Source organism: Vulpes lagopus, chromosome 24 (genome assembly GCF_018345385.1).
Source record: "Vulpes lagopus strain Blue_001 chromosome 24, ASM1834538v1, whole genome shotgun sequence".
NCBI classification, from domain to species: Eukaryota; Metazoa; Chordata; class Mammalia; order Carnivora; family Canidae; genus Vulpes; species Vulpes lagopus.
This window is the reverse complement of record NC_054847.1, coordinates 52,472,512-52,485,574: the sequence shown is the minus strand read 5'-3', so window position 1 is coordinate 52,485,574 and position 13,063 is coordinate 52,472,512. Positions and strand designations below refer to the sequence as shown.

Sequence of the window (13,063 nt, the reverse complement as noted above, 5' to 3'; positions counted from 1 at the left end):
AATGTATTCACAATGTCTGCTTAAGGTCTGCACTACTGAGACTTCTGAGACACCCCCCACAATCCCTGCATCCTTGTATCAACACCCTTGTGTCCTCACCCCACTAATGTGGGAATAAATGAAGAATAACCAAATGAGAAGGAATATAGTTTTTTTTTTTTTTTTCTGAGCTTCCCATAGCAAGCCACCAACCTTTGCATTTTGACAGACTCAAAGTCATTTGGGGGAGTAGGAACACTTCACATAGTAGTGATAAAAGAAAGACTTCTGAAAGCTATCAGCCTGGGGAAACTGGAGGCTAGAGGATCCTATGTGATTGCTTAGGGGAACATATTTGACTTTCTCTGGTTGGTCCTAAGTTGGTCAAGGAGACAAAAAATTAGGGAAGCTTGTCAGTTATCTTGTTCTGGCCATTTTGGGGCTGACTGTTACAGAAGTGAGTGATTTTTTTTTTTTTCTTATCAACAGAAAAAAAACAAAATTCACAGAAGGTCACTTACCTGATTATGTTGCATACGGTCGTGACTTCCATCTTGTTAGCAGACTCTTCCCCTTACTGGCTTTGAGGAACTAAACTCCTGGGTTGGAAAGGTTTCCATGACAAAGAACTGAAGGTGGACTCTAGCCCACTCTAGTGAGGAAATATGGCCCTCAGTTAACTACCTTTCATGAACAGAATTTGGCCAAAACCCACGCAAGCCATCTTGGAGGCAGAAAGTTCTTTTAGAAGAGCCTTCAGTAGAGACTAACCCTGGAGGATGCCTTGACTGTAGCCCTTGGATAGACTCAGATATGGATAATGCAGCTAAGCCATGCCTGGACTCCACAAACACTAAGATTAAAAATGTGTATTGTTTCAAGCTGCTAATTTTTGCATAATGTGTTATGTAGCAACTGTTAAAACAATAAACATGAACTTTTAAAAAAACTAACTCCTTTCTCTCATTTCATCTTGAGTGACTTTCCAGTGCAAAGTGAGATCAGTCTAGGAGAAGAAAATGCACAACTTCTTACAGATCATAAGAGTAAGGATCATTTCTAGCTAGAATTTCTTGGAGTAAATCAGTAAAGAGTTTTTGGTTTGAGTTTTTCCCATTAATTAGCCAAAAGAAATGAATGAATTAATTGCTCCTTTTAAGAATTTTAATTCATGCAAGCATTGCATTCTTCTTTGTTAATAATAAGCTGTCATTCCGGTGTCAAGTCCAGTTGGTGTGCTTTTTAATTAACTTTTAATCATCCTTAGGGCTCAGTCATAACTGGGCATCAACAAACTACGTTGCTAGTAACTATGTTACTTCAAAGGCCACGTTTTAAAAACATGGCTTAATGAAGCTGTTCTGAGAGCCTGGGAACCCCATTCACTCCTTGTCCCTCCTGTTCTGTGGTAAACGCCCCTAGTAAGTGCCCAGAATGTTGCTGTGGAAGAGGAGAGACTAAAAGGGAAATCACTAAATATGGTGGATTTTACACCTCACTTCTTAAGCAGAGTTTTAGCCTGAGTTTTACTAAACATTTCTATATTATTTTCTTCTATCAAGTAGCAATGAATTTTAGAAGAGAATCATAGCACAAAGAGCTAACAGAAATGCAAATGTACTTCTACTTTGAGGGCATTAAAGGATGTAAAGCAGTTTCCCTCTGTGTAGGGTGAGTGTGAACTGGAATGAAGCTATGAAGAAGGTTGTTCCTGGGGTTTTAAATAGTCACCTCTGCTTGACAGATGGAGCAGTACGAGGGGACATTTATTAGCCGATATTCCCACCTGACAGTGGAATTCGCCCTTTGGTGTTCATGTTGGTATGAGTTATCATATGATCCTCTGAAAGGAACTTGGAATTGAAAGAAGTTATCAAGAATCAGTACCGAAGGAGGAAGTATCAGTTAAGGGAGAAAAATGATCTCCAAGAGATGAGAAACAAATGAGTCAAGCCCCATGATGCTGTGATTTTGTCTGGAGAAAGTTCCCGGGCTGTGCATGCTGCAGGGGGGTTGGAACTCAGGCTGGTGCTGGCAGTTTCCTTGATTTTAGGAGATGAAGCCAGGAATTCCAGAGCCAATGTGAGAAGGTAGAGGAAACAGAGCACTCTGTAGATCTGTATGTCTCCTTTAGGGTCCTCAGTTGAGTACTGATCAGTACAACCTATAGGAGGAAACCACATAAGATGGGCAGAGCATCATCCAGAAGGATCCCAAGCTTTCATAGGGTCTGAGAGAGCAAGTGTTCCCTAAACCCACATAGAAATTACCATAATCCAGAAATCTCATAATTCAGGATCATCAGTTGCAAGTCGTAATCAATTGAACCTTTGGGTGTAATCAACATATTTATCTTGATTTTGATAGTTGTTTCATGAATGTATTCATTTGTCAACACTTCTCCACCTGTGCAGTAGGATGCATGTCAATGAATCTCTTTATATATAGGCGACTAGCAAGCTTGTATGGCTATTATAATACGTAAGAAATATTCCTTGACATAACAGTATTAATTAGTTTCGCAGACAGAATATTCAGCAAGTTTTCATTGATATGAAGCTAAAACGCAAGCAAAAGTAACTTGTGAAACAAATCCCAACAACGTTTGTCGGTGCTGGGGTGATGGAGGGTCTGTAGACTATAAAAGACCTGGCGTTTCTTCTGGGAAGCTGAACATATCTCATCATTTGAGTATTGGTGCCAGAGTGTACAGTTAAGTATAATTTAAGTTAAAAACGTACAGTTAAGATTTGTCCCTTTTCTTATATGTAACATTTCAACAAAAAATTAAAAAATCAGGACCTTCCTTCCTTACGCTTTATCACAAACGAAAGTCATGTCTTCTTAACCAAAGAAACAATGACTATGACAGGAATATATACTAAATATAGTGCTGATGGTGGGTCTTTCAAAACTCAACATTTTACACATTTCACCAAATTTAAAGATGTATTAACATTGTATTAAAAATAGAAACTACAATAAGTAGAGATGGCTAAATAAAGATTATTTGATTTGAGAGAATATGTTTTTCTTTATTTCTTTGCGACATATCTTGAAAGTTCTAATTCATTGTGAATTCATTAGAACTTGTGATTTACTTTATTCTCAAAATGTTTGTTTTAAGTGCAGTATGTGGTTTCAATGATGAGAATATTCCTGGATATATCTAATTGACTTTAAAATTCTGTAAGATGTTGATGAAGTTGATAATGTACCTAAAATTGGAGTGAAATAAAAGAAGTTACTGAAAAAATATCCACAGTTAAATTTGGTAGATTAAGCAACCTGCACAGGCAGTGAACCAAAACTTTTTCTTTATTCCAGCGAAGCTTTGTTCAGCACCATACTTTGTACATTTTTTTTCCTTTTTATTTAAGGTCAGAGAGTTCACATTCATTGTTACTTTTATTTTTTAACATTTGACTTCTATTTTTTCTTACTCTTTCTCTTTCTCCTTTTGCTGCATTTGCCAGATTTTGTATTGAAAAGTTTGAATAGAGCTGTAAAGGAATAGCAGGAAAAATGGCTGGGATCTCCTCACTTGTCAGATAAATCCCAGGGTGCCTCCGCTGTCTAACCAACATATTGATTGATTTCTTTACTCCTGGAAGTCTGTGACATTATGGCACCGTTTAGGCTCCAAAATGAAAAGTCTTTGCCTTGAAGGCACACTGTGTTACAGGTACATGTCTGTAGTATTCATGATTGAAAATCATTTTGCAATTTGAATTATCATCCAACAAATATCCCCTAAAACAGAAATACTGGACTGTGGCTTATTTGGGACATATTTCATATAATGTGGATATATTAATCACCTAATGTACTGGATGACCAATTTGCTTTTTTGTTCCTTCTCCATCTTCTATATATTTTTATATTTTTTGGCTTAATGAATATCCATAAAACAAATGGGAGTAGCATTCTCTCCCATTCAGGGTGGCTGTTACATTTGGAAGTACTTTTTAACTAGGTAGATTTTAACAGAGTAGATGTAGCAAATATACTTTATTTATTGCAATTTTACTTCTATAACATAAGGTTTTGTGCTTTTCATTGCTTCCAAATCAAGTAATCAATATTCTATAGTTTGAAAATAAGCTGAAAGAAATTAATCTAACCACATATTAAATTGGTGCATAAAACGGAGAAAATAATTTACTCGTGACTACAATATAGCATTAGAATTTTTTCAATTCCTCCAGAGATTCTAAGTACAAAAAGAGCAACAAAGAAATTTTAACTTTAAAATGTATTCATATTTTTTGTTACTTTGAAATTATCATACAAATAATATAAAACAAATGCATTATTATATTGCTTTTAACAGCACTGAGGTTTTCTCTCTTTTTTTTTCAGCACTGAGGTTTTCTATATATAAAAAGAGATATTGGTATGAAATCAGGGAGGTTAAAACAAAAAGTATATAATCTTAAACCTCAAGTAGAAATTTCAGATGTGAAATTTCTGAACTTATGAAATATATATTTATCTGTTTTGTTTTATTTTTGAGAGCTGCTTTTTATTTCAGAACATGATTAACATAAATAATGAGAAGAAAGAAAAAATAATCATTGAAACTAGTAATGAATAAATGTATCTTCTGAAAAAAAATCAGCAAAGTAATCAAAACATCTTCTAACATCAAAGGAGAAAACATTGTCAGAGGGACAAAGAAAAACACAATACACAAAATAGGAATTAGCAAGGAGAAAATAACTATCAAAAAATAAAGAAAGAAAGAGAATCGTTAAACACCATACTGAAGGCTAGGACACAAATATATATATAAATACCTGGATGAAATGAGACTATGTTATGAATGAATTATATAGTAAAATAAATCTCATTAGAAAGAGAATGTATGAAAAAATAATTTGTATATAGCACTCCCTCCAAGTTAACCAGCTTTTCTTGTTTCATAACTCAATGATTATCAATAACATAATAACATGATCCTATCATAAATGATAATAAAACAAAGAGGGAAGATAGGGACATTTTAAATGAAAGGAATGATAGTGAAATTAATAAATTACAAAATGAAAAGAAAAGATGGCAAATAGTGAAAGAGATAGAATAAGGCAAAGTGCAGTTAAAAATTTATTTTTGAGCTAAGTAATATGCTTTGGGAGAAAGGTGAAAAAATATTTATAGTGAAAAAATATTTTTTTGCTAGATATTTTCTAGAGCACAAATGAGTTTTACTACAGTGAATGAAAATATTCATAGTATATCTGCTATATAAAATACAGAAGAATATTTATAATTTGTGAGTACAAATTATATTTGGGACCAAAATGAGCCAGTATTTAATAGCAGTGTTTACTACAATTTTTTTCTCTCCTTTATTCTTACTGCCAACTGTATGATAATATTTACATATGTACTCTGCCAGTTCTTTTAAAATGACCTTTTTTACATATAATTAATCTACCTAGGTGTATATAAAACATGAAGGAAGCATCTAAATTATTTTCTTTTTCCAAAGAAACATTGTTCTTAATACCATGTATTGGAAACATGAGTTCAATAAATTGACAACATAAAAATGGTGCTAGTTTTTGTGATCTTCACCAACATTCTTAGATCAATTTTAGCCCTTCACAATGTTGTCATAAATATGATGTTTATGAAGTTTTCAGGTTAGGAATGCACAGTATTAGGAATATTATTTCTTAATACATGTATTAGGAGCACATAAAGATATAGCTACTTAAGCTTAATGTTTTAAGATTATAATATTAATGACCTTTGAAGAATATTATATTGTGAGCATTTTTTCATGTGTCTGTTAGCCATCTGGATGTAGTCTTTGGAGAAATGTCTATTCATGTCTTCTGCTCATTTCTTAACTAGATGATTTGTTTTTCGGGTGTTGAGTTTGAGAAGTTTCTTATAGATTTTGGATAACCCTTTATCAGTTATGTCCCTTGCAAATATCTTCTCTCATTCTGTAGGCTGGCTTGTAGTTTTGTTGATTGTTTCCTTCACTGTGCAGAAGCTTTTTGTCTTGCTTCTGTCCCAAAAGCTTATTTTTGTTTTTGTTTCCCTTGCTTCTGGAGATGTGTAGAGTGAGAAGTTGCTATGGTGGAGGTCAAAGAGGTTACTGACTGTGTTCTCCTCAAGGATTTTGTTGAGTTTCCCATCTCATATTTAGGCCCTTCATCCATTTGGAATTTATTTTTGTGTATGATGTAAGAAAGTGGCCCAGTTTCATTCTTTTGCATGTGGCTGTCCAATTTTCCCAACATGATCTTGAAGAGATTTTTTTCTATTAGATACTCTATCCTGCTTTGTCAAAGATTAGTTGACCATACTTTTGGGCCCATTTCTGAGTTTTCTATTCTGTTCCACTGATCTATATGTCTGTTTTTATTCCAGTACCATACTGTGTCGATGACTATAGCTTCATACTTGAAGTCTGGAATTGTGATGCTTCTAGTTTTGTTTTTCTTTGTATTTCTTTTTCAGGATTACTTTGACTATTAGGGGTGTTTTGTGGTTCTATACTCATCATCAGGGAAATATAAACAAAAACTATGATGAGATATTACCTCACACCTGTCAGAATGGCTACAATTAACAATGCAAGAAACAACAGATGTTAGCGAGGATGTGGAGAAAGGGACCCCTCTTACACTGTTGGTGGGAACGCAAACTGGTGCAGCTACTCTGGAAAGCATTTTAGAGATTACTCAAAAAGTTACTAATAGAACCACCCTATGATCCAGCAATTGCACTGCTAGGTCTTTACCCAAAGGATACAAAAATACATGTTCAAAGGGGCACATCCACCCCAATGTCTATAGCTATCAACAATAGCTAAGTTATGGAAAGAGCCCAAATATCCATTGACTGATGAATGAATAAAGCAGATGTGACACATATACACGATAGAGTATTACTCAGCCATCAAAAAGAATGGAATCTTGCCATTTGCAATGACATGGATAGAACTAGAGGGCATTATGCTAAGTGAAATAAGTCAGTCACAGAAAGACAAATACCATGTGATCTCACTCACAAGTGGAATTTAAGAAATAAAACTGATGAATGTAGGGGAAGGGAAAAAAAAGAGAGAGGAGGAAGCAAACCATAAGAGACTCTTAACTAAAGAGAACAAATTGAGGGTAGATGGAGGGAGGTGGACGAGGGATGGGCTAGATTGAGGATGGGGATGAAGGAGGGCACTTATTGTGATGAGCACTGGGTAATATATGTAAGTGATGAATCATTAAATTCTACACTTGAAACCAATTTTACCATATATGTTAACTAAGTCGAATTAAAATAAAAACTTGAAAAGAAAAAAATATCTTTTTAAAAATTTTCATCTCTTAAGACTAGGATGCAAAATGTCTCAGAATTTCAGAAAATATAGTAACAAATTTGAAAATGTACATCCTGTTATAGTATTTTCTGCAAATTCATCAACTTATTTAAATTCTATTGATTAATAAGCATTTAGACAATAGTGAGCGTAAAAAGTAATTGAAGCCATCCTGTTATCATATCTTTCTTTAACAATTGTATTATGGTTTCTCTTTACATTCACAACCAATTGAATTAAATCAACTTTTAGTAATTGTAATTTATATATATTGTTCTCCTTTATGCTTTTAGAAATTAAACTACAATTATATAATATGAAATTCATGTCCTATATAATAGTACAATGTTCAAACATGAAGACAACATAACATTAAGTGGTAAAACTATGTAGATAAGGTAAAGATAGATATAGATAGATTTAGGTCATATTTTATAATGATGATAAAATATACACAACATAAAATTTACCATTTTTATTATTTTTAAGATTATAATTCTGTGGCATTAAGGACATTCACATTGTAGTGCAACCATCACCACCATCCACCTCCAGAATTTTCTCCTCTTGCAAAACTGAAACTCTGGACCAATTCAATAATAATCTGCCATTTTCTTTCCCTCTAGTCCCTGGTACCCACCCTTCTACCTTCTATCTCTGTGATTTAGAATACTCTGGTACCTCTTGTAAGTGGAATCATATGGCATTTACTCTTTGTGACTGGCTTTTTCATTTGTCATAATTTCTTCGAGGTTCATTTATGTTGTAGCAGATGTCAGAATTCTCTTTCTTTTTAAGACTGAATAATATTCCACTGTATATCCTTCATACTGTGTGTATATATATCACATTTTATTTAACCATTCACCTATTTATGGACAGTTCAGTTACTTGCATTTTCTGACTATTGTGAATAATGCTGCTATGAACACACATATACAAGTATCTGTCCCAGCTTTCAATTTTTTTGAGGAAGACACATATTCTAATAATGCATTTCTAGTTACCTCCCATCAAAATTTAATAATTTTTGAAATATAACTAAAACCCAGAAAATATTTATTGAAAGTGTACACTTTATTCTATGGTCTGATTATTTGGCAATTCTTCCAAAATGATGGCATATTTTTATGGATCCTCAATTCTCATAATTTTTAAATGCAGTAACTTGGACTCATTCCAAGAACACTCTATCAATACAAGCTCCTCCTATAGAAATACAATAACATATGCTTATATTAGTATTTTAACTTTTAAAATAGCTTTAAACTGCAAGTGAGATGCTCATATAACGTAAGTTGCTAGCACATTTTACAATTATTTGAAAATTCTGCACTCCCTTTGAAATGTACCTATCTACATAATATATCTAAAGTGCTTCATAAATATCAGTTAATTCTTTCAAGGCTTTAGTCACATATAATCAAAGCATCCTAATTTATATATTGAAATTGTTTTGTTACCTATTTGCTAACGTTATGTTTATCTATTTCCTTTAATGGCAAATTATTGATTTTTCACTTTCTTAGTTGTAATTGAATAAGCTTTAGGTAAAACTTAATAACTTATGGTATTACTGACAATCTATTCCATTTGTTTGTAGGCTTACTTCTTTAAATGTGTCCATTTTGACTTTACCAGTTTCTTCAATGGTATTGGTAAGTATGAACTCCTTGTAATTCCTTTTCAGACTTAACATTTTGGAAATAATGCTGCTAACTCGAAATTGTAAAAACTCATGTTGACTATAAAAAAGCCAAAATTTTCTTCACTCAAAGGTATTTTTCCAGATTGTATTCTCTTTCTTTCAGTTTTTCATTTTATTTTAATTATGAAATTAGACATTTAGCCTCTTCTTAACATGTTGGAATTTCTCGATTTATAGATTAGGAGGGAAGAGTTAAATAGTGATGTTCAAACTTACATCTAATGCATTCTAATACATTTTGAATTTGCTTCTTAAATAGGCTGACATGTGGCAAATGAAATTTAATGTTGACAAATGTAGACTAATTCAAATTACCTTCAGATATAATAAGTGACAGATAAAAAATTATAGATAATTGAAGTGATGCATAAAGACCTTGAAAAAGACATTCAATTGTTTACAAACTTTAAGGAATCTTCTCCACTAAAAAGCAACTTTGTGCCCTTTCTTGAGGTGTCAAAAATTAAATGCAAAAATCCCAATCCCTCCAGCTACCTACTAAGTAATGTTTAATTGGACCACATGGCTCCAAATTGAAAAAAGTTATATTCTTTTTCTGGCCAAGTCATATATCTTCTAGAGAGACAATTAACTTTATCTCACTTTAATGCTTTCTAAAGTATTTGAAAACAGAATAAAGGCATTTCTCTTATTATCTATTAACATCTGGAGTGCAACTGTTGGTATAAAGACCAGAAAAGACTGCAAGTGTGTTCTGGCATGGAACTTCAACTCAGATGTCTCGCAGTAGGGAAGCAACTACCAGATAGCAGTCTTGTCCAGCTCCTGGGTCCCACACAGGTAAGCCATTTAAGAATTTTTCTGTCTTAGGCTATGTCTTTCACTGTAGTGGAGATAAATATTAGATTAGAATCTACTTTAATTCCTTTTTAACGATACAATTCTTGAGAGAGTAATCAAAACCCACTAACCATTAGAAAAATGAAGCCAGAATTGGAACATCAAACATTTTTCTGTTTGCTTCTTTCTTTAATCCATACAACCACAGGAAGCTAGACAGTATTTTCCTTCACTTGTCTCTAGCCCTTAAACTCAAAACCTTGGTCTGAAGTCCTATCCAGAGAATATATGCACTACAACATAATAAATTAGAATTTCCTAATTGGCGTTTCTAAATACAAAAACTAAAGAAAGTGGTGCACTTATATGTATTTTATGGATAAATACACATGACATACTTGTGTGATCACACTATATTAATGCATGTAGTTGTTTTTAGGAATATATAATTTATGTTACACATATTCTCACATGAGTTTACTTCTTTGCCACACTATTATACATCTTTATAAATGAAGGAGTTCAACAACAGAGATGAATAGTCTGCTGCTTTCCTTAGTTATAAGTGATCTGTAGGAGTAGAAGAAATAAAGCTTAAAATGCACAAAATTTTAAAGGACTTCCAAAACAAATTTAGATAAGAGAGTATTTAATGCCTTCAATTTCAATCTAACTACAAATAGCTCTTGGAAATCAACCTCTTGGTTTTTTTTTTTTCTACTTTATTAAAATACTGAGTTTACTTCACATGTATATTTTTGTCTCCCCAGCACTTCCATTTGTCTGACCACCACTACTACTACTATGTCTTATCATAACATTCCATACACACTTAAAGTCAAGCAAAGGGTGGAGTTCCATCTTTAAAAATTAAACAGGCATTTTGGACAGCACATTCATGGCAATGGAACCTGGACAACATTTATCAGACATGGCAGGGAAAGTTCTCACTCTGCATTATAAAAAGGACAGCCAGATATCAACTGTTACAGAAATGAAATAATACAGAAAATTTTAACAAACTGTTTAAACTATTTTCTTAAAGAGACTTCCTCCACTGCCAGAGATCTTGAATAGCCTCTTGGTCAGTCATCCAGATGCAATTCTTCACATAATTGATGAACTTGGTTGGTAAGAGAACCACCTTTTTCTATACTTGCTTGCATGTTTGCTTTAATGTCTTCTACAGAACTAGGTCCTTTTGGCGCTTGGGGAGTCTTCCTGTTTTTTGAGATATTCTTGACCTTTTCATCTTGGTGTTGATGGTTTTGACTCTTTTCCATTCTGGTTTGATTTTTGTGTATTTTTGGCTGGAGTATCTCATATAGATTTCCTTACTGGAGCCTTTTCTTCAGCTTACTCATCATCAAAATCATCATCATCATCTTCATCATCATCATCTTCATCATCATCTTCATCAGCAGCAAGTTTTACTTTTTTCTGTGGAACCTTGCTACCACTTTCAGGGGAAGAACGCTTCCCAGATATACTAAGAAGTTTCACATCCTCTTCTTCTTCATCTTCTGACTCTACATCTTCCTCTACAGCTACTAAGTGCTGTCCACTAATATGCAATGCCGGGAACCACACTTAACTGTAAGACCACAGGTGGTGTTATTTCAAAGCCCCCAAGGGACACCGTTGGCTGTACAGATATTTTCAAAGTTGCCAGTGTGACTTTAATGGGACTGCCTTCATCATTCATTGCCTCTGCTTCAACAGTGTGCAATTCATCCTTTGCACCAGCTCCCAAACTGACCGTTCTTAAAGATAACCGGTGCTCATTTTCATCATTTTCCACTTTAAAGTGGTAATCTTTGTCAGTCTTTAGTTCACAAACAAAAAGATAGTTTTGGGGCCGCAGGGGGCTCATGTCCATGTCCATCAAATCATCCATGGGGTGGTGGCACGCAATTAGGTGGGCGAGAAGGTGACAGAGATACACAACAACTGTTCCACAGAACAGCTGCGCAGGACGGAAGCACACCAGGGCGGAATCTAACCTCTTGTGGTAAAGGACTGACTTACCTAAGTCTTCCCCACATCAGTAGTATATAACTACGTACATATGAAACTTGACAAATGTTTTTGATAATGGTGGCATGTTCTTACATAGGACTGTATGTGGCATTGAGAAAGACAAAAAGAAGGTAATCAAATATCTTTAAAAAAGATAGGTAAAAAAAGATAATCAAATATCTTAAGATTTTTATATCTTACAATGTACACATGCAGGTATCTCATTTAATCTTCATTAAAAATGTAGTGAAATTAGGTATTATTCTGCTCTATAGAACATTGCATATGTGCACGGAGCATCCTTCATTTCAATGTGAATATGATTACAATATATAATATTAAACATGTAGCTGTATTCAGAGATTTAAGAGAGGAGGAGTTGTCTATAATTCTTCATGAGTCATACATGGGTAAGCATGCATCAGTGTTTACAAACCATGATAACTGAAAAATGAACAAAAAATCAGGGTACATATAGACACTTTTGTAATCATGATTATAATTAAATTTCATAATTTTAACAAATATATTTATAACAGGAATTTCAACCTTCTTTTATCTAGATTATTACAGATGGATGTACTGATAAATCTATATACTCATTATACACACCTGGGGAAACCAATCCTACATTGTATTCAGAAAACAGAGTTCAAACTGTTTCTTTTCCTTTTAAAGCATTCATTTACTTGAATTTTTTGTTCATTTACAGTAGAATAATGTTCTTCCCAACAGAGTTGAACAGAGGAGTGCTAATCTTTATTCATAAGGCCAATAAATTTGTTCAAAGAATACATCTGCTAAAGGCTAAAATGACTATGAGCAAGATGAATGGTGACTTTGTTTAGTTTTCTAGTGACAGCTACTACAAAAGGTCTAGGTTATTTATTTTTGGCTCACTGATAAAGATTGTGGTATGGCAGATAAAACACCATATAAAATGCTCTAAGATTTGGTTTATAATTATATCCCTAAGAGGAAAATATTTTATATTTATATATAAATATATATATATTTATATATATATAAATATATATATATACAATTTCAGTTCACCAAAGGAAACATTTTAAATTTTATGTAAGTCCACATGTGATATTATGATTTCTTTTGGGAAAGTAAGCCAACATTCACAGTTTATATTGCTTTACTTTATTACAAATATTTCTAATAATTTTATTACCTTAGTTTTATGACACATTATTCTGAAAGGCATTATT

At 33.3% G+C, this 13,063-nt stretch overlaps 1 pseudogene; it reads right to left on the bottom strand.

The window, feature by feature from the left end:
• Positions 1-10,863: 10,863 nt before the first annotated feature.
• LOC121482099 lies at positions 10,864-11,721 on the bottom strand (annotated as a pseudogene).
• Between the last annotated feature and the right edge of the window lie 1,342 nt (positions 11,722-13,063).